Raw genomic sequence first — 21,600 nt, 5'->3', positions numbered from 1 at the left:
AATAAAAACTTGTATACCCTCCACTACATTCAACATTTGTTGATGTTTTGCCATATTTGCTTTATTTTGCTCTTTCTCTATATGCACATATCTATTTGTTACTGTACTATTTTAAGGGAACTTAAACACATCCTGCTATTTCAGCCTATACCAGTAATAAAAATAATCTCCTAATACCCATAGTGCAACTATAATTATTAACACTAATTCATTAATATCATCTAATATCCAGTTCATATTGACATTTCCCCACTTGTCTCAACATTAAAAAAAATTAACTGGGTCATTTTAAAAGATACAGAAGCCAAATTGAAGAGACCCCTTCTGGTTAAATCAGGGACAATTTAATCAACAAAATAAATAATGACTAAATTAAAAGTATGATGAAGAATGGGATATTTACATAGTTTCAAAGTACTTCCTCCCCCACTTAATACTTATTAATTTCAAGGGGAAAAAACAACTTTAGCAGGGAGAAGCTTGGCTGATACTACACCAAAAATAAAAAGAAGAATGTTTTCATTTTAGCTGTTTTTTCCCCTGAATCAATATCCAATTAAGTTCACATATTGCAAATAAATGTGTCTTTAGCCTTTTAAAATCTATACTAATTCTCTTACCCCTCTTTTTTTCCTTGCAGTTTATGTGTTGAAAAAACATTTGTCCTGTAGAACTTCCCACATTGTAAATTTGTCAGCCTTGCCTATTAACACAAGCATTTTTGGCTTTAATTTAAACTGTATTTCTTGCAAAATGTAGTCTGAAAAAAGCGGTTAGATTTAATGCAGCACTATTTTTAAACATTTTAAAACATTTTTTATAATTGTAAAATTTCAAACCTATGCAAAAGTGGATGGAATAACACTGTTTTTTAAAAATTTAGTTTCATTTTTTAATTTAATTATTTTTTAAAATTGAGGTATAATTGACACTAGTTTCAGGTGTACAGCATAATGATTCAATATTTGTATACATTGTGAAATGATCATAGTAAGTCTAGTTAACGTCTGTCACCTTGGAATAACACTGCTTTAGTGTGCTTCTTTAAAAAACTACTTATTAATCACTTATAGATCTGTTGCTTTCTAAGACACTAGTCTCTAAACTCAAATAGTTTGATTTCCAAGTCAGTGTGTGTTTAGATACGCTCAGATCCGTAATATTTGGACCAAGTGAATACTACCTTTGCCAATAAATTAGGAAATGAATTCTGCAGGGAAATGATTCATTGTTTCCCTGTATGCCAGTGTTTAGGTCCAACAATCATTTCTTAGGCTATTCTTGGCAAATTAGTAAGTCTTAGGGGTCAGATTAACCTGGGGCATCAGGTTAATATTGATAATAGTACACTGATTTCTTCTCTGCCCTTTAATGTGGCTTAGGGAAACTTTATAATCAATAGGTACAGAACAAATAAAAACTCATTTGAATGATGAATACTTAAAATATATCTTGTCTTCTTTTCACTTAAATCTTCTTCATGACTGCAATTCTTTCAGATTTTAAGTCTGAAACATTTCTTGAATTTAATTCCAGTTTAGATTCCTTTTAAGGTGAAAGCCACTACTCTGATTGCATTGTCATAAAATTGTTTCTTTTAAAGTACATTTCACACTTATTGTCGCAAGTTTCTCCAATAGTATTGCAATTGAAAGTCAACTTTGAGTGCCTCTATAGAACTCTTCTTGTATCACAGGTCACCTATCTCCTTAGGACAAATTCAGGAATGGAGATTATACAATTTTGAGGTCCCTTTGGAAAAAAAAGAGAATGTAAAATTACACTTAAATTAGGTATGGAAATGAATATTTATTTAGCGTGAGACTTCCTTTTTCTGAATTCTCTTTAGGCAATTTACCAGAATAGATTACATACCAACGCTTTCTGATTGCACCTTATTGCTACCTAGAACACCTGATAGCTCCCAGCCACTCCCAGCACTTACAGGGGCCCTGTGCACCTGAGGGGCCCAAAAGTTCAAGCTGCCTGTGGAGCTTGACAATGACTCTTCCAGAGTTCAAAGTGCTTAGCTTTCAAGCACAGTGTACTTGCGGTTTGATTAATTTGGCCTTTACCATTGTAGTTTAGATGAGAGGTGTTGTGGGGCTTTTGTTTTTGTTTTTACAGTGGTCAGGGATGTTTCATGGGTGTAGGGCACAGCAGTCACACAGGGCTCTGGGCTCAGAAGGGTCGTGTGCTTGGGATTGAGTGCTCTGTGGTTACCATCTTGAAATTCTTAATTTTATCTTTGCATGTGTGTTTTATAAGTGAAGTCCAAAGGGACAACAGAGCATGTACCAGGCCCTTGGAGTTTCCACTGATGCCCCTTCCTGCCTCCCACCACATGCCTGTGATAGGTTCTGGTGGTCTGCTGCTCCCTGCCCCCTGGTGCCCTACTCCCTCCAAGCCTCCTCCTGGCACCCTTCCTCCCCAACTGCCCCACTATCACAGCTGCCCTCCACCTGGGGCAGCAAATGAATTGTGTAGGTAGAAGGTGTCACCCTCCGCTCCAGGTGGGGGCTTGTGCCTGGGTGCAGAGAGATTCAGTGTTGGGCGTGTGTGCCCCAGGGCATCTTAGGGGTGGGGCAAGGTGGAAGCTGTTTTGCTCAGGGCAAGCATAGCCACTGTGTTCAGCAGGTAGCTTGAAGTGGTCCTTTTACCCACCCCTGAGCCACATACCACTGTGTCCTGACACAGATGTTGCAAACTTTAGAGGTTGTCCATCTGTTTTGGGATGGGGCTGCCCAGAAAGGAAGATCAACTACCACATTTTCGTTTTGCACTGTGCCTTGCAGATTGTATAGTGGGGCCTGACAGCAGTGATTTAATACTTCTGCGCCCTGAGGTATATGATCATGTTACCCTAAAGATCAAAACATCTGGATGTTTTCTGCATACATGCATATGGCACACCAGACCATATTGGGGTATGTGTGAGACAAGCCAAAATCAATCAAATTCTTATTGAAAACAGTGGAGTTCAGATGCTTGCCTGAATTTAACCAGTTTTAAAAAAATGTTTTAGGTGTGCTCACAAGCCCTAATGAGATATTAGGGGGTTGGAATATAGTGACAATTAAGGGATTGGATATAGGTGACTTTTAAGACTTGGAAAATTTAAAATTCTAGGGAAAAGGAGCTAGTTCCTAGTGAAATAAATTATAATACGTTCACATAAAAATGACATATATATATATATCAATATGGATTGTGTCTAAAATAAATATTAAGAGAGAAAAATGTCTCAGAATAGTATGTAATGTATAATCCCATTTGTGTTATGGAAAGATATATACCACATTCCATCAGTTATAAGAGTTTTCTCATTTTAATATCTCTGAAATGCTTCTTACTATCACCAACTGACAATTGTGTTGTAATTTGCATTCCTTCCTTGAACATGTTCAACAAAAATTGCAGAATAGATATCAGCTGCATGGAAGAAAATCCCAGAGACACCCAGCACAGAAGAAAACATTTTGAGGAAAAACAGAGTTGTCAATGACTGAGTCAAACTGTGATTCTGAAAATATAGATTCTGAATAAGTACAATCTAAAAAATACCACAACCAATTTATTTCATTTACCGTTTCCTTTTATGCATGCACAGGAGAGAAACATCTGTGCCTACATCTAAATAAGTCTAAAAATCTATTACAATAAATATAAAATGAAGACTCTGATAACAAAACATTGTGTTATTATTTATCAGTTTTTGCTAGTGGTACATTAAATAGTGTGGCATTTTATAATCCATGGTATCTTAAAGTCAATCAAACACAATAATTACAATGCAAATTAAAGCATAAGACATATATTTTTATATGTAGAATATATGCATTTCTGGAAGAAAACACAAGAATCTGAGGTGAGAATGAGATGAGTCAAAGCTTGTCAGGAGCATAGTCAATGAATAGAGGTGAGTTATTAAAACAAACAAGAACATAAAATGTACCAGGAGCTTGGGACTCACTTTTTCAGTATTTGCAAATTAATCTTAAATCAATGAGATTAGCCTCACAAGTTAAGCATTAAAATCAATTTCTTGCCCACTCTCACCACTCTTATTCAACATAGTGCTGGAGGTTTTGGCCAGAGCAATTAGGCAGGAAAAAGAAATAAAAGGAATCCAAACAGGATGATGTGTGAAGATGTGAAACTCTCGCTGTTTGCAGACGACATGATTTTATATGTAGAATACCCTAAAGAATCCACCTGAAAGCTACCAGCAATAATCAACAATTACCTCCAAGTCGCAGGGTACAAAATCAACTTACATAAATCAGTTGCATTTCTATACTCTAATAACAAACTAACAGAAAAGAGAACTCAAGAACACAATCCCATTCACAATCACAACAAAAAGAATAAAATTTCTTGGAGTAAATTTAACCAAGGAAGTGAAAGATCTATACAGTGAAAACTACAGACTTTCCTGAAAGAAATTGATGATGACATAAAGAGATGGAAAGACATTCCATGCACATGGATTGGAAGAATAAACATAGTTAATATGTCCATACTACCTAAAGCAATCTACAGATTCAGTGCAATCCCAATCAGAATCGCAATGACATTCTTTACGGAAATAGAACAAAGAATCTGAAAATTTATATTGGGCAACAAAAGACTCCAAATAGCTAAAGCAATTTTGAGAAAAAAGAACAAAGTTGGAGATGTCACAATCCCTGACTTCAAAATATACCACAAAGCTGTAATAATCAAAACAGCATGGTACTGGTACAGAAACAGGCAGACAGATCAATGGAACAGAATTGAAAGCCAAGAAATAAAACCACACATCTAAGGACAGCTAATCTTCGACAAAGGAGCTGAGAACATACAATGGAGAAAGGAAAGTCTCTTCAACAAATGGTATTGGAAAAACTGGACAGCCAAATGTCAAGAATGAAAGTAGACCATTATCTTTCACCATACACAAAAATTAATTCAAAATGGATCAAAGACTTGAAGGTAAGACCTGAAACCATAAGACTTCTAAAAGAAAATATAGGCAGTACACTCTTTGACATTGGTCTTAAAAGGATCTTTTCAGACACCATGTCTTCTCAGACAAGTGAAACCATGGAAAGAGTAAACAAGTGGGACTTCGTCAGAGTAAAGAGCTTCTACAAGGCAAGGTGAAACAGGATTGAAACAAAAAAACAACTCACTAATTGGGAAAAAATATTTGCAAGTCATATATCTGACAAAGCATCAATCTCCATAATGTATAAAGAACTCACACAACTCAATAATGAAAAATCAAACAACCCGATCAAAAAATGGGCAGGAGACATGAACAGACATTTCTCCAAAGAAGATATATGGATGGCCAATAGGCACACGAAAAGATGTTCATCATCACTGATCATCAGGGAAATGCAAATCAAAACTGCACTAAGATATCACCTTATACCCATTAGAATGGCAAAAATAACCAAAACAAAGAGTAACAAACGTTGGAGAGGTTGTGGAGAAAAAGGAACCCTCATACACTGCTGGTGGGAATGCAAACTGGTGCAGCCACTATGGAAAACAGTATGGAGATTTCTCAAAAAATTAAAAATAGAAATACCATATGACCCAGCCATCCCACTACTGGGTATTTATCCAAAGAACTTGAAATCAGCAATTCAAAGAGACCCATGCCCCACTATGTTCACTGCAGCATTATTCGCGATAACCAAGACGTGTAAGCAACTTAAGTGCCCATTGACTGATGACTGGATAAAGAAGATATGGTGTATATATGCAATGAAATACTACTCAGCCATAAAAAATGACAAAATGTCCCATTCAGAACAACATGGATGGACCTTGAGGGGATTATGTTAAGCAAAATAAGCCAGATAGAGAAAGACAAACAATGTATGACTCCACTCATATGTGGAAGATAAACCAACACATGGATAAAGGGAACAGATTAGTGGTTACCATGGGGAAAGGGGGTGGGAGTGGGCACAGAGGGTGAAGGGGTGCACGTCTAAGATGATTGACAAATAATACTGTACAACTGAAATTTCACAATGTTGTAAACTGTGATAACTTCAATAAAATATTTTAAAAATCAATGTCTTTGCAATGTAAAATGATAATTTATGAGAAAAAGAAAAAAGATTCCTTTTGGGGGAATTGTGCCTCTCTTAGAGAGACCATTGATCCTACCTGGAAATGAAATCTCATACTTGACCTTCTCGAGTCAGTGGAACAAAGTTCTTCCCATCCAGGTGTATCTCAGGGACTTTTGTAGACTTGTGGTTGGGTTTTAAACTGTTTCTCTCGAACCTCCCCCTCTACCAATCAGTGTGCTTGGTTTATATTTGTTTTATCTGTTATAGCTACACATAAGATTTTATTTGGGAACAGAATAAATATTCTACTTCTTCACTAAAATGAGTTTGACAACTACCCCTTATGTGGGCTGAGTTTGCACGGAGACAAAAAAAAAAGATGATGAAAGTCAGCAAGTGTCAGAATTATACTGGAGGGCCTGGCCACGTGGCCCAGTGGTTAAGTTTGTGCGCTCTGCTTTGGTGGCCCAGGGTTTCATGGGGTTCAGATCCTGAGTGTGGACACGGCACCGCTCATCAGGCCACGCTGAGGCAGCATCCCACATGCCACAACTAGAAGGACCCACAACTAGAATACAGAACCATGTACCAGGGGGCTTTGGGGAGAAGAAGAAGAGGAAGAAGAAGAAAAAAATGAAGATTGGCAACAAATGTTAGCTCAGGTGCCAATCTTTAAAAAAAAAAAAAAAAAGAATTATACCTGGGAAGACAAAGTATTTGTCAGCTGTGAGGGCTGAGGGGCTTGCATACGGGAGTACGTAGCAAGATTCGAAGTGGGCAGCTTCGACGGGGAGACAAGGAAGAGGTGCTCATTGGATAAATACCCACTACTGGCTTTGGGGAGAAGAAAAAAAATAATCTGATAGTTACTCAAAAGGTAAAACATAGAGTTACCACGTGACCCAGCAATTCCTCTCCTAGTTATATACCCAAAAGAACTGAAAACATATGTTTACACAGAAACTGGTGCAAAAATATTCTTAGTAGCATTATTCATAATAGACAAAAAGTGGAAACAACCTAAATGTCTATCAATGAGGAATGGATATATAAAATATAGTATATCCATATTATAGAATATTATTCAACCATAAACAATTAAGGAAATATTGATGGATACTTCGACATGAATGAACCTTGAAAAGATTATGCTAAGTAAAAGAAGCCAGACACAAAAGGCCACACCTTGTATGATTCCACTTATATGAGATGTCCAGTAGGAAAGTATGTAGATGCAAAAAGCGTATTAGGGGTTGCCAGGAGCTCGAGGGAGGAGGAAATGAGGAGTGTCTATTTAATTGGTACAGGGTTTCTTTTCAGAAGAAGAAAATGTTCTGGAATTAGCTAGTAATGATGGTGGCACAACCCTGTAAATACACTAAAACCCACTGAATTTTACACTTTAAAAGGGTGAATTGTATAGTATGTGAATTATGTGTCAATAAAGCTGTTTAAAAAGAAGATTGTGCAGGCTTTGAGCGGAGGCCGGAAGAGGCCATCCTTGGGCCGAGCAGAAATGTGGAGCGTGAACTTTGCAACCTCATTGCAGGATCTTCAGCAGCTTTTCTCCCTTCTGATTTTCTATATTGCTGGCACTGCCAGATAAATCACTTTCCTTTGAGGTCTATACTTGAGAAGGTAAATATACGTTCTTGTTTGCTTTTGACTTCTAATTTTTTAAAATGATGTTTTTATAAACATAGCTGCTGCTACCATTGATAGCACTGCTCTGCCCGCTTTCTATTTTTTTAAGTTCTTTTTTTAATGCTTTTTTCTTCTCACCAAAGGCTCCCAGTAGATAGTTACATATCCGAGTTATAGGTTCCTCTAGTTCTTCTATGTGGGATGTCGCCTCAGCATGGCTTGATGAACGGTGCTAGGTCCACGCCCAGGATCCGAACTGGCGAATCCTGGGCTGCTGAAGCGGAACTTGCAAACTTAACCACTCAGCCCTGGGGTGGCCCTCTGCCCACTTTCTCTCTATTCACTTCTGTAATTCTCCCCACAACCCTTTCAGGTAGGTACTATTATTATTCTCATTTTGCTGAAGAGGAATCTGAGACACAGAGAAGTTAAGCGACTTGACCAAGGGTACACAGCTAATAAGTATCACAGACAGAATTTGAATCCAGATGGTCAGCTTCCAGCACCTATGCTCCTAATCTCTACACTACATGACCTCTAAGTCAATCTAAACCCTTGATGAAGAGCCTCAACTCTTTACAGGTATTGTTTTGGGTGAGGTAGAAATTATAGCTGTGTGCTAAAACCCCATGCTCATTCATAAACACCTGACGAAGTAGCAAGTCACCAGCTGAAATGTGACCTTGCTTACGTGCACAGCCAAGGCAGTAATGCTCCCACAGCTGGGCTGGCCATTATCCTCACCAGTGTACCTTTTTTTTAGGCCTTTTGTTTCCCGCCTCAGGTGAGGTCTTTATTTGGTCCTGTCCACTCAAGGTCGCTGCCCAAAGGCCACAGCTTTCTTCCTGTATGTGGACTGCCCTATGCAAAAAATCTCTGTGTGAAAGATTGCACAAAAGAGGTCCGGAAAAGAAGTGGCTTCAAATGCTCTATTGCAGTGCTCTGGCAAAAGGACTAATTGGCATTTTAATTCCAAAGGGGGAAAAATTGCCTAATAGCAAGAATCAGCAAGTACTACTACCCATGCAAACTGTTCATTCTTGTTTCAGCTCAAAGGCCTCAAGTGGGGGAAAACAGCTCTTGTTTGCTCAGTGTTTTGTTTGGTAGAGTTATAGTGATGCTGTTTAAATTCTATGCACAGGCCAATTAAAATCACTAAGCAGTTCCATCTTTTTTTTTTCAAGGCATTTTATACTACCAAAAGTACACACAGTTAAAACTCAAACTCGCATCGCCTCCCTACATTAAATGTAGAAAATGGCGCAGGGATTTTTGCAAAGTCTTTACCATAAACTGACTAGAAGATTTAAAAGTTTTAGGCATCACTGAAAAATTGGGTGATTCTCTGAGTTGAGTGGAAAGCAGATGGCTGTGATTTCTACCTTAATTCATCCAGTTGACTAGTTGAGAGTTGAATCCTGCAGAAACAGAGACCAGGAGGGGTAGAAATGGAGGTGAATGAGAGTAATGGAGGTAGGCTTTAGTGGCAGAGATATTCCTCTGGCACTTTGTGGAAAAACTGAATTTTGATCACATATGTCAACTTATCTGTTTAATTTGATTCTTTTCTGAAGGATGGGAGTAAAGAGAAGCTATGCCCCTGCTGGTAATTCCCCTTCATGATGTCTCATCCTGCAGTGCTGGTCCAAATAGGGCTCCTAAACATGAGGCCTAAAATAAAGGCCCCAGCTGGTTAGAGGATGGCAGGCCACATGGGTTGCAGATGAGATTGTTTCCTTAGTATTTATTTCTTAAAATATAGATGTTGTTTAACCATTGTCATTCGTCCAATTGCTTGGACTTGAATTACATAGTGCGGCATCCATGCTCTTCCTTCCACTTGGAAGGCCTTGCCTCACCTGCTTCCCACCTCCATCTTTCCGTGTTCAGATGCTACCTGTTCTTCGAACCACAGTTCAAAACCCAAATGCCACTGGATTCTGCACGTTGGTAGTTCTCTCTTTTTCTTGCATCCTTGGAATGAATTGCTTGTGTCTCTGTCAAGATGCTGGCCACTTTTTGCTCTGTCACCCTTGTGGACTAGGCTGGTATGTTCACTGCTAGGACCATAAGCTCTGTACACTCCGTAGTGGCTACACAGGGCCTAGTTCAAAGGATGGGCTCAATATGTGTGCTGAGCAAATGAAGGAATGAATGAATGAATTAATTAATTAATTTTCAGGTGAAGAAATACGCCTTTGTGCTTGATGCTGATACTAGACTAGGTTACACCCAACCAACCGTTGGGAAGGTGCTGAATGCCTCCTGGGTTTTATTGAGCTAAACAGAGGACAGTTGGAAGCTTCAGCAAGATTCTTTCTTTGTTGGCATGACCTGGGACTTTCTTCTCTATTGCCCTACACTGCCTGGCACTTCAGTGCTCAGGGTCTCCTGAGAAAAGAGTAATTTTACCTAACACAAAAGGAGCTATTGCTCCTCACCAGAGGCGTTTCTTAAGTGCCATTTACACATGGTGCTACGCGAGGGTCTCTGAAAAAATGATTTTGTAGACCCCACTCCTGCTCTCTGAACACTGCTCTCATGCAAACGTGCACTGACAAGAGAATTAAACCGTTCAGCTTCCATGTGGGTTTACAAGAAAGTGTTGATGTCAGGTTAGTGAGTACCTGGACTGGGAGAAGACTCAGATGTGTGAAAGGAGGGAAGCAAGTTCTGGATCTTGCATCCAAGTGCAGATACTGGATTCTCTTTCGTTTCCCACAGGTTATGCCTTCTTCTCCTTGAAGAAAGTGCTTTACGAGCGCTGGTATCCTATGAGTGTGGCTTCCCTAAAACCCTGGCTCTGGGAGACAATGAAAATTTACCTACTCAAGAGGTGAGAGAAACAGGTGCAGACCAAAACATAATGGCTTGGGATTTGTTTGAGGGAAACTTTTGCCCTGAAAATGGAGATCTTTGGAAGTGAATGAAAAAAAATTGCAAGACGGCATCTCTTCACAGGGTATCTGGGTGAGTGGTGCCTGGATTGCAAGGACTCTCTGGTGGTGAATAGAACTGTGTAGAGGGCATCAAGACACTTGGGTTCTAGCCCTCATTCTGCCATCTGCTCTTGATGAGGCAGCCTAGCTTCTTGGGACTCAGTGCCCTTGTTTCTAAATTCAAGGATTAGAGTACATTATCTATGAGTCTCTGTATGTCACATAAACTACATAATTTCCTGATTGTTTTCTCATTAATTATAGAATACATTCTCTTCATTCCAAGGCATTTGGTAGGGGACTTTGTATTTCTCATAAATTTTCAATGCCTGTAGGATATCTTGACTTCCTTTTACCTGGTTGACATTTTGTATTCTATAGCCCCAAAGCAATTTATTACAATTGGCTTTGCTATGTGGGATTTTATTTCATGTTATAACATAGGGAAAAAAAGCTTCTTTGGTTTATCATAATTTAATGGTATTGGACTACCTATGCCCTCGTCCGATCTTTGAGCATCATTAATGGAAAAACAGGAGCCATAAACACCCTCTTGCACTATTTAGTTTGTGACAAAGAGCATTTGAAAACTTTTTCTAGGGTAGATTTAGAGGTGATGATTCTGTGTGACTGCTCACAGAAGGCACTTGGTAAATTGATGAATGCTGACACATATATATGAATTTGGGGTCTACTTCTTGCTCTCAAGGCCAAACACCTGGGATTCAGTCTCTTTCAGGGATATCCACTGGCTTTCTGCCAAAGGATTTGGTCATCCTTTTGGATATTAGCCAGTCAATTGGTATTATCTCCTAAATAGCTTTGAAACCCTTGAAAGGTATAATTCACATTGTAGGGGATCAGAATTGGCTACCTCAACATGTGTCTCCTTGGCTTGATTATTTTATTTTGTTTTTATTGAGGTAACATTGGTTTATAACATTATGTAAATTTCAGGTATACATCGTTATATTTCGATTTCTGTGTAGACTACATCGTGTTCACCACTCAAAGACGAATTACCATCCATCACTGTACACATGTGCCCTATCCCCCACTTCGCCCTCCTCCCTCCCCACTTCCCTTCTGGTAACCACCAATCCAATTTCTGTATCTATGTGTGTGTTTGTTGTTGTTGTTGGTTTTATTTTCTACTTATGAGTGAAATCATATGGTATTTGACTTTCTTCATCTGACTTATTTCGAGTAGCACAATACCCTCAAGATCCATCCGTATTTTTGCAAATGGCAAGATTTCATCTTTTTTTATATATATATATAGCTGAGTAGTATTCCATTGTGCATATATAGCACATCTTTATCCATTAGTCCCTTGGTGGGCATGTAGGTTTTTCCGAGTCTTAGCTATTGTGGATAATGCTGCAATGAACATAGAGGTGCGTGTATCTTTAAGCATTTGTGTTTTCTTGTTCTTTGGGTAAAAACTCAGAAGTGGAATAGCTGGATCATATGGTAGTTTTATTCTTAATTTTTTGAAGAATCTCCATACTCTTTTCCATAGTGGCTGTACCAGTTTACATTACCACCAGCAGTATATGAAAACTCCCTTTTCCCCACATCCTCTCCAACACTTTATATTTTTTGTCTCGTTAATTATAGCCATTTTGACAGGTGTGAGGCGGTATCTCATTGTACTTTTGATTTGCATTTCCCTGATGATTAGTGGTGTTGAACATCTTTTCATGTGCCTGTTGGCCATCTGTATATCTTCTTTTGAAAATGTCTGTTCAGGTTTTTTGCCCATTTTTTAAATTGGGTTCTTAGTTTTTTTGTTGTTGAGATGTATGAATTCTTTATATATTTTGGATATTAACCCCTTATCAGATATATAATCTTCTCCCAACTATTAGCTGTCTTTTCATTTTGTTGATGGTTTCCTTTGCAGTTCTGAAGCTTCTTAGTTCGATGTAATCCCATTTGTTTATTTTTTCTTTTTATTTCCCTTGCCTTGTGACACATGGCATTCAAAAAGATGCTGCTAAGACCCATGTCAAAGAGCATACTGCCTGTTTTCTTCTAGGAGTTTTATGGTTTCAGGTCTTACATTCAAGTCTTTAATCCATTTTGAGTTAATTTTTGTGTATGGTGTAAGATAATGATGTACTTTCATTTTTCTTCTTTTTTCTTTTTTTTGCTGAGGAACGTTTGCCCTGAGCTAACATCCATTGCCAATGTTCCTCTTTTTGCTTGAGGAAGATTTACCCTGAGCTAAGATCTGTGCCAGTCTTCCTCTATTTTGTATGTGGGTTGCCTCCACAGCATGGCCGATGACGAGTGGTCTAGGTCTGCACCTGGGAACTGAACCTGGTCTGCTAAAGCAGAGCATGACAAACTTAATCATTAGGCCATGAGGCTGGCCCCTACTTTCATTCTTTTGCACATGGCTGTCCAGTTTTCCCAGCACCATTTATTGAAGAGACTTTCCTTTCTCTGTTGTATGTTCTTGGCTGTCTTGTCAAAAATTAGCTGTCCATAGATGTGTGGGTTAATTTCTGGGCTCTGGATTCTGTTCCATTGATCTATGTGTCTGTTTTTGTGCCAGAACCATGCTGTTTTGATTATGAAAGCTTTGTAGTATATTTTGACATCAGGGAGTGTTATACATCCAGCTTTGTTCTTTTTTCTCAGGATTCCTCTGGCTATTTGAGGTCTTTTGTTGTTCCATATAAATTTCAGGATTCTTTGTTCTATTTCTGTGAAAAATTTCACTGAGACTTTGATATGGATTGCATGGAATCTGCAAGGAAGTATGTAGGAAGTATGGACATTTTAACTATGTTAATTCTTCCAATCTGTGAGCACAGAATATCTTTCCATTTCTTTGTGTCTTCTTTGATTTCTTTCAACAATGTTTTATAGTTTTCAGTGCATAGGTCTTTCACCTCTTTGGTTAAATTTATTCCCAGGTATTTTATTCTTTTTGTTGCAATTATAAGTGGAATTGTATTCTTTCTTTCTCTCTCCCTGTCCCTGTCCCTATCCCTCCCTTCCTTCCGTCCACAGTTTTATTTCTTTTCCAATTTGGATCTCTTTTATTTCTTTTTCTTGCCTGATTGCTCTGGCTAGGACTTCCAATACTATGTTACATAAGAGTGGTGAAAGTGGGTATCCTTTTCTGGTTCCTGTTCTTAAAGGGATAGCTTTCAGTTTTTCACTGTTGAGTATGATGTTGGCTGTGGGTTTGTCATATAAAGCCTTTATTATGTTGAGGTACTTTCCTTCTATACCCATTTTATTCAGAGTTTTTATCATTAGTGGATGTTGTATCATATCAAATGCTTTCTCTGTATCTATTGAGATGATCATGTGATTCTTATTCTTCATTTTGTTAATGCAGTGTATCACGGTGATTGCTTTGTGGATGTTGGACCATCTATGCATCCCTGAAATAAATCCCACTTGATCATGGTATATGATCTTTTTAATGTATTATTCTACTCGATATACTAGTGTTTTGTTATGGATTTCTGCACCTATGTTCACCAGTGATATTGATCTGTAATTTTCTCCTTTTGCATTGTCCTTGTCTAGTTGTGGTGTCAGAGTAATGCTCACCTCGTAGAATGAGTTAGGAAGCTTCCCCTCCTATTCAAATTTTTGGGAAGACTTTGAGAAGGATAGGTATTAAATCTTCCTTGAATGTTTGGTAGAATTCACTGTGGAAGCTGTCTGGTCCAGGACTTTTGTTTTTTGGGAGGTTTTTGATGACTGTTTTTATCTCCTTACTGGTGATTGGTCTATTCAAGTTCTCTATTTCTTCTTGATTCAGTTTTGGAAGGTTGTATGATTCTAAGAATTTATCCGTTTCTTCTACATTATCCACTTTGTTGGTGTATACCTTTTTGTAGTATTCTCTTAGAGTCGTTTGTATTCCTGAGGTGTCTGTTGTAATTTCTCTTCTTTCATTTCTGATTTTATTTATTTAAGCCTACACTCTTTTTTTCTTGGTGAGTCTAGCTAAAGGGTTGTCAATTTTGTTTATGTTTTCAAAGAACCAGCTCTTAGTTTCATTGATTTTTTTCTGTTGTTTTTTAAAGTCTCTCTTTTATTTATTCACACTTTTTTTTATTATTTCCTTCTTTCTACTGATTTTGGGCTTTGTTTGTTCTTCTCTTTCTAGTTCCTTTAGGTGTACAGTTGCATTGTTTATTTGAGATTTTTCTTCTTTAGACCAGTATTGCTATAAACTTCCCTCTTAGTACTGCTTTTGCTGTATCCCATAAATTATGGCATGTCATATTTTCATTTTCATTTGTCTCCAGGTATTTTTTGTTTCTCCTTTGATTTCTTCATTGACTCAATAGTTGTTCAGTAGCATTTTTTTTAATCTCCACATATTTTTGGCTTTTCCAGTTTTCTTCTTGTAGTTGATTTCTAGTTTCATACTGTTGTGGTCAGAAAAGATGCTTGGTATTGTTTCAGTCTTTTTCAATATATCGAGAATTGTTTTGTTGTCTAATATGTTATCTCTCCTGAAGAATGTTACATGTGCATTCAATAAGAATGAGTATTCTACAGTTTTTGGACAGAATGCTCTCTATATATCTACTAACTCCATCTGGTCGAATGTGTCATTTAAGTCCAATGTTTCCTTACTGATCATCTGTTTGTGTGGTCTATCCGTTGGTGTAAGTGGAGTGTTAAAGTTCTCTACTGTTATTGTGTTGCTGTATGTTTCTCCTTTTAAGTCTGTTAATAATTGCTTTTATATTTAGGTGTTCCTATGTTGGCTGCATAGATTTTTATAGTTGTTATGTCTTCTTTTTAGATGTTCCCTTTATCATTATGTAGTGCCCTTCTTTGTCTCTGGTTACAGTTTTTGTTTTTGTTTTTTTTTTTTTTTTAAAGATTTTATTTTTTCCTTTTTCTCCCCAAAGCCCCCCGGTACATAGTTGTGTATTCTTCATTGTGGGTTCTTCTAGTTGTGGCATGTGGGACGCTGCCTCAACGTGGTCTGATGAGCAGTGCCATGTCCGCGCCCAGGATTCAAACTAACGAAACACTGGGCCGCCTGCAGCGGAGCGCGCGAACTTAACCACTCGGCCATGGGGCCAACCCCCATAGTTGTATATTCTTAGTTGTGGGTCCTTCTAGTTGTGGTATGTGGGACGCCGCCTCAGCGTGGTTTGATGAGCAGTGCCATGTCCGTGCCCAGGATTCGAACTGACGAAACACTGGACCGCCTGCAGCGGAGCGCACGAACTTAACCACTCGGCCATGGGGCCGGCCCCTACAGTTTTTGTTTTAAATTCTCTTTTGTCTAAGTGTTGCTACCTCAGCTTTCTTTTCATTGTCATTCGCATGGAGTATCTTTTTTCATCCCTTTGCTTTCAGTTTATGAGTGTCTTTAGGTCTGAACTGTGTTTCTTGTATACAGCATATATATGGTTCTTGTTGGTTTTATCCATTCAGCCATGCTATGTCTTCTGATTGGAGCATTTACTCCATTAACATTTAAAATAGCTATTGATAGGCATGAACTTATTGCCATTTTGTTACTTTTTTTCTGGGTGTTTTAGTGGTTCTTCTCAGTTGCTTTCTTCTTCTCTTGCTCTCTTCCCTTGTGTTTTTTTTTTTTTTTGAGGAAGATTAGCCCTGAGCTAACTACTGCCAGTCCTCCTCTTTTTGCTGAGGAAGCCTGGCCCTGAGCTAACATCGTGCCCATCTTCCTCTAGTTTATACGTGGGATGCCTACCAGAGCATGGCGTGCCAAGTAGTGCCGTGTCCACACCTGGGATCTGAACCAGTGAACCCTGGGCCACTGTGAAGCGGAAGATGCAAACTTAACCACTGTGCCACTGGTCCGGCCCCTTCCCTTGTGGTTTGATGGCTTTCTTTAGTATTATGTTTGGGTTCCTTTCTCTTAATTTTTGTGTATTTATTCTAGGTTTCTGGTTTGTGACTGTCATGAGGTTCATATATAATAACCTATGTAAATAATATATATCAAGTTGCTAGTCTCTTAAGTTTTACCTTTTATTAAAAGCCCTACACTTTTACTCCCCTCTTCCTACATTTTATGTGTTTGATATTATATTTAACCTGTTCTTTGTGCATGTGTCTATCTCTTAAGCTTTTATCATGGAAATAGAAAATTTTAGTACTTTTGTCTTTTGACTTTCATATTAGCTTTATAGGTGGTTGATCTGCTACCTTTACTGTATATTTGCATTCACCAGTAATTTTTTTTCTTTGCTAATTTTCTTATTCCTATTGTGGTCTTCTTTTCCACTTAAATAATCCCTTTAACATTTGTTGTAAGGCTAATTTATTGGTGATAAACTCCTTTAGTTTTTGCTTCTCTGGAAAACTCTTTATCTCTCCTTCCATTCTGAATGTTAACCTTGCTGAGTAGTGTATTCTTGGCTGTAGGTTTTTTCCTTTCAGTACTTTGAATATATTGTGCCACTCCCTTCTAGCCTGTAAGGTTTCTGCTGAAAAGTCGGCCGATAGCCTTATGGGGTTTCCTTTGTATGTAACTTGTTACCTTTCTCTTGCAGCTTTTAGGATTATCTCTTTATCTTTAATTCTTGGTGTTTTAATTACAATGGGCCTTGGTGTGGGCCTCTTTTGGTTCATCTGGTTTGGTGCTTTCTGTGCTTCCCATACCTGCATGTCTGTTTCCTTCCGTAAGTCAGGAAAGTTTTCAGCTATTACTTCTTCAAATAGGTTCTCTGCCCCTTTTTCTCTTTATTGTCCTTTTGGGACACCTACAATATGTTAGTAGGCTTGATGTTGTCCCAGAGGGCCCTTGGGCTGTCCTTGTTCTTTTTTCTTTTTTCTGTTCACCTTGGGTGATTTCTTCTAGTCTCTCATCCAGCTCACTGATCCATTCTTCTGTGTCATCTTCTGCTGTTGATTTCCTCCTGTTAATGTTTCATTTACGTTATTGTATTCTTCAGTTCTGGTTGTTTATTTTTTATATTTTCCAATTGTTTTTTGAAGTTGTCACTGTCTTCATCTATTCTTCTCCCAAGATGAGTGAGCATCCTTATGACTATTAGTTTGTACTCTGTATCAGGTTGATTGTTTATCTCTGTTTCATTTAGCTCTTTTTCTGAGGATTTTTCATGTTCCCTTATTTGAAACATATTCCTTTGTCTCCTCATTTTGCCTCTTTCTCTGTGCTTATATCTATATATTAGGTAGATCTGCTATGTCTCCCAATCTTGGAGCTGAGGCTTTATGTAAGAGATGCTTTATGAGACCCAGCAATGTGCTTCCCCCTTGTCACCAGTTCTAAATATTCCAAGAGAGTCCCCTGTGTGAGCTATGTGTGCCCTTCTGTTGAAGAAGGGCTACTTTTGCTGCTGGTGCACAGGTCAGCTAGGCTGACCCCTGGGCTGATTCATTGTAAGGCACAGCTGCCTGTGGCTGCTATTGTCACTTTAGTCATTTTATTGGGTGGGATATTCCCCAGCACAGCTGACTGCAAGGTCTAAAATCACATACCTGCTTCTGTTTTGCCGTTAAGTGAGTCAGGACCCCAGCATGCCTGGTTGCTAGGCTCAGGAACTCGCAATTACTGTAGGCCTCCAGAAGGCAAAGCTGTTGTAAGCTCTCTCAGGAGCACAGTTGGTTGGTGCCATCCCCAGGTGTGGCAGCACACAATGGTTTCAGGCATTGGAAAGTGGGGCAGATCTCCTGTATGGCTGTTTGAGAAGGCCAGTGGCACAAGTCTGCAGCAGCCGAGATTCCCCACTTCCTGTGGGCCCACACCCATGCCAGTGCATTCCTGCCCTGCATGCATGCATTGCTCCCAGGTGGACCCAGTGGCCCTGCTTCAGAGGTCCCACATGCCCTGCCAAGGCAAGCTCATCTCTCCCTGCTGAATCAGACCCTCTGGTCCTGCTGCAGACACCCCACACACCCTGCCTTCAGGGGTCCACAATTTCCACAAGGGGTTGCTGGTGGGCAGGACCAGTCTTTAGATCAGGTTACCTGCCTTGACTGAGCTGGATTAAATCAGTGCTCTAGTGGGTGGGAGAAACCCCTGTGCTAATAGACCAGAGGAAGAAATTCAATGGCCTCTGCCAGTGTCTGTGTCAGTATGCCTGTACTAGGTCCCAATAATTACTGCTGCCAGTGTCTCAGTCCCTGGAAAGGTGGACCCAGCCACCTCCTACCTCTCTGAGATGCACTCAGAGCTTATAAGCAAGATTCTTTCACCTAAGGACTGTGCACCTTTCTTTCTGGTGATTTTGTGTTGATTTCTGGAATGGGTAAATCTGTGAGTGAGCCCTTTAAAAGCAGGCTTTTCTTCCTCTTATGTTTGACAGCTTTTCCAGGAGTATTCCCTGTTGGTTTTAATATCCAGCAGAACCAGGTGTTATGGTATTCATCTTGATTGTGCTGAATTCAATGGATGCTTATTGTGACATAGCTCTCCAGCTAAGATCCTCTGCTCCTCCAGGAAAAGTTTTGTACCTTAAGATTGCTCCTGGCTGTGAAATACCATGGCTAGAATTTGGTTTTTACCTCAGTAGAAAGGTATTTCTGCCCCTTCTACTCTGTCAGTGTTGTTCCTTGTTGTGGGGGTTCTTTTTATCCAGTTTCCAGGTCTCTCTCAGAGGTAGTTGTTCCACAGGTAGATGTAAGTTTGTTGTGTCCATGAGAGGTGGTGAGTTAAGAGTCTTCCTATGCACCATCTTCCTAGCAATCCTAGCTTGATTATTTTTAAGGACAAAAGACTCTGAAAGAAACTTTGACCTTCCTCCCTAACTGACTAAAAGAATTTAAGATAGAAGTCCTGTTCTGGGAAGGAACTAATACCATAAGATAACTCTAGTATACTATAAACTAGATGTGATAGACAGAGAGGAACCTAACAAGGGCTTTTTAATAAAAGTCTTCTCCATCTCTCATTGTCTTTTCAAGGCACCGTCAGTATTTGTTTACCAAACATTTGCTTTTCCATCTCCATAGAAATTGCCTTCCTCCCCTTTGAAGTCCCAAACCACTACCCCCAACATCCTCCTTGGTCTTTAGCTAAAAATGGTATTTAAGTTGGTGCCTTCAGCCATTTTGATGAGTTACTCAGTTTTCCTGGATTTCTCCCAGGTATTTGTGTTGTTAAACTTTGTTTTTCTCCTGTTATTCTGTCTCATGTCAGTTTAATTCTTAGACCAGCCAGAAGGATCTACAGGGTGGAGGAATACTTCTTCCTACTCTACAATGTCATCCATTTGTCCATCCACCCATCCATTCATCTATCCATCTAACAAATGTTTACTAAGCACAACTCTGTGCCAAGTACTGTTCTAATGCAACAATGAGCACAACAGATAAGAACCTCTGACCCTATAGGGCTTATATTCTAGTGAGGCAGAAGAGTGGCAGAAAGACAGACGATAAACAAAATAAAGAAAGAAGCATATAGTATGTTATATGGTAGTAAGCACTATGGGGGAAAATAAACCCAGGAAAGGGTGTGGAGGATGGTGAGGGTAGGGATAGTAATTTTAAATTTGCTTAAACTATGTTGGAAAAAGCAGATATTTGAGGCAGTGGTTCCAAATGTGGGCTCTGGAGCCAGAGTTCCTGGGTTCAGACGTAGGTGCCACTGTTTATTAGTTGTTTGACTTTGAGCAAGTTATTTCCACTTAAGGCCCCCCAGAGTCTTTGCACTTGCTTTTTCCTCTGCCTGGATGGTTCTTCCCCTAGATCGTCATTTTGCTTACTCATTCACTTCGTTTTGGCCTGTGCTCAAATGTCTCCTTGTGAGGGAAGCCTTCCCTAACTGCACTATTCAAGATAGCACTGTCCTTCTGGCATCTTCTTACTCTTATTATGGTTAATAAGTGGTAGTTATTATTGAATCTGATGCCCCTTATTGGGATGTCAAGTTCCATAGGTATGTTTCTTACTGCATGAAGAAGGCTTGCTTTGGATTCATTTTAAATCAATTGCTGACAAATTTCAGGGGATATCACCTTGTTTAAGGAGTCCTGGATTGAATTTCTCAGCCTGGCTTTCTGCATGAGTTTGTAAGCTTTGGGAAACCCTTGGGGGAGAGCCTTAAACAGAGAGGTGATATGATCACTTTTATATTTTGCAGTGATCATTGTGCCTGCCATGACGAAAATGGATTATAGAGGGACAACATTGGGAATTGGGGGACAGATTAGGAAGTTATTAAAGTAACCTAAGCAATAAATGCTAGCTCAGTTAAGGGTGGTAGTAGTAGAGGTGGAGTGAAGAAGTCAGGTTCTGTGTGTATTTTTGAGGGTAGAGCCATCAGAATTTGCTGATGGGTTGGATGTGAGAATTGAGGGGAAGAGAAGAATTAGTAAGTTGAGTTTTTGGCTTGAGCAACTGCGTGGATGGTGCTATTATTTAATGAGAAAGGGCATAGTGAAAAAGGACATGTTTAGCTAGGGCACCAAATTTTATTTCTGTCTTCTTAAATTCGAAATGTTTAGATATCATATGGAGGTATTGTCTGGTCATGTTTTGAATATGCCCAGACTGGAACAAAGGAGGGAAGTCAGAACTGTGTCTTCATGCATTCACTCATTCATTCATTCAGAAATCTTTATCGAGCACTTACTATGTGCTAAGCACTGATATGGTCACTAGAGATATAGTGTTAAACAAAACAGATAAAATCTCTGCCCTCATGGGGCTCATTTTCTAGTGATTGATTTCAGACCACAAGAAATAGTGAAGTGTATAAACAAGACCATTTCAGAGTATGATAACTGCTATGAAGATAATAGGTGATGATTGTAGAGTAGGAAGTCTTTCTAGAGTCTTAATTCTTTCCCTAGTGTTAGTATTTTATTTATTAACAAAAATAAAAGTAATTCATTTAGTACTACTGTGTTTAGGCCCTCTGCTGAATACTGATCTTAGAGAGATAAAAAAGATAGAGATAGCTTTTAGCCTTAAGGAGGTCTGTCTGGTAGAGGAGACTTGCAAAT

The sequence above is a fragment of the Equus quagga genome, chromosome 10 (genome assembly GCF_021613505.1).
Source record: "Equus quagga isolate Etosha38 chromosome 10, UCLA_HA_Equagga_1.0, whole genome shotgun sequence".
Lineage (NCBI taxonomy): Eukaryota > Metazoa > Chordata > Mammalia > Perissodactyla > Equidae > Equus > Equus quagga.
This window is presented reverse-complemented; position numbering follows the sequence as displayed.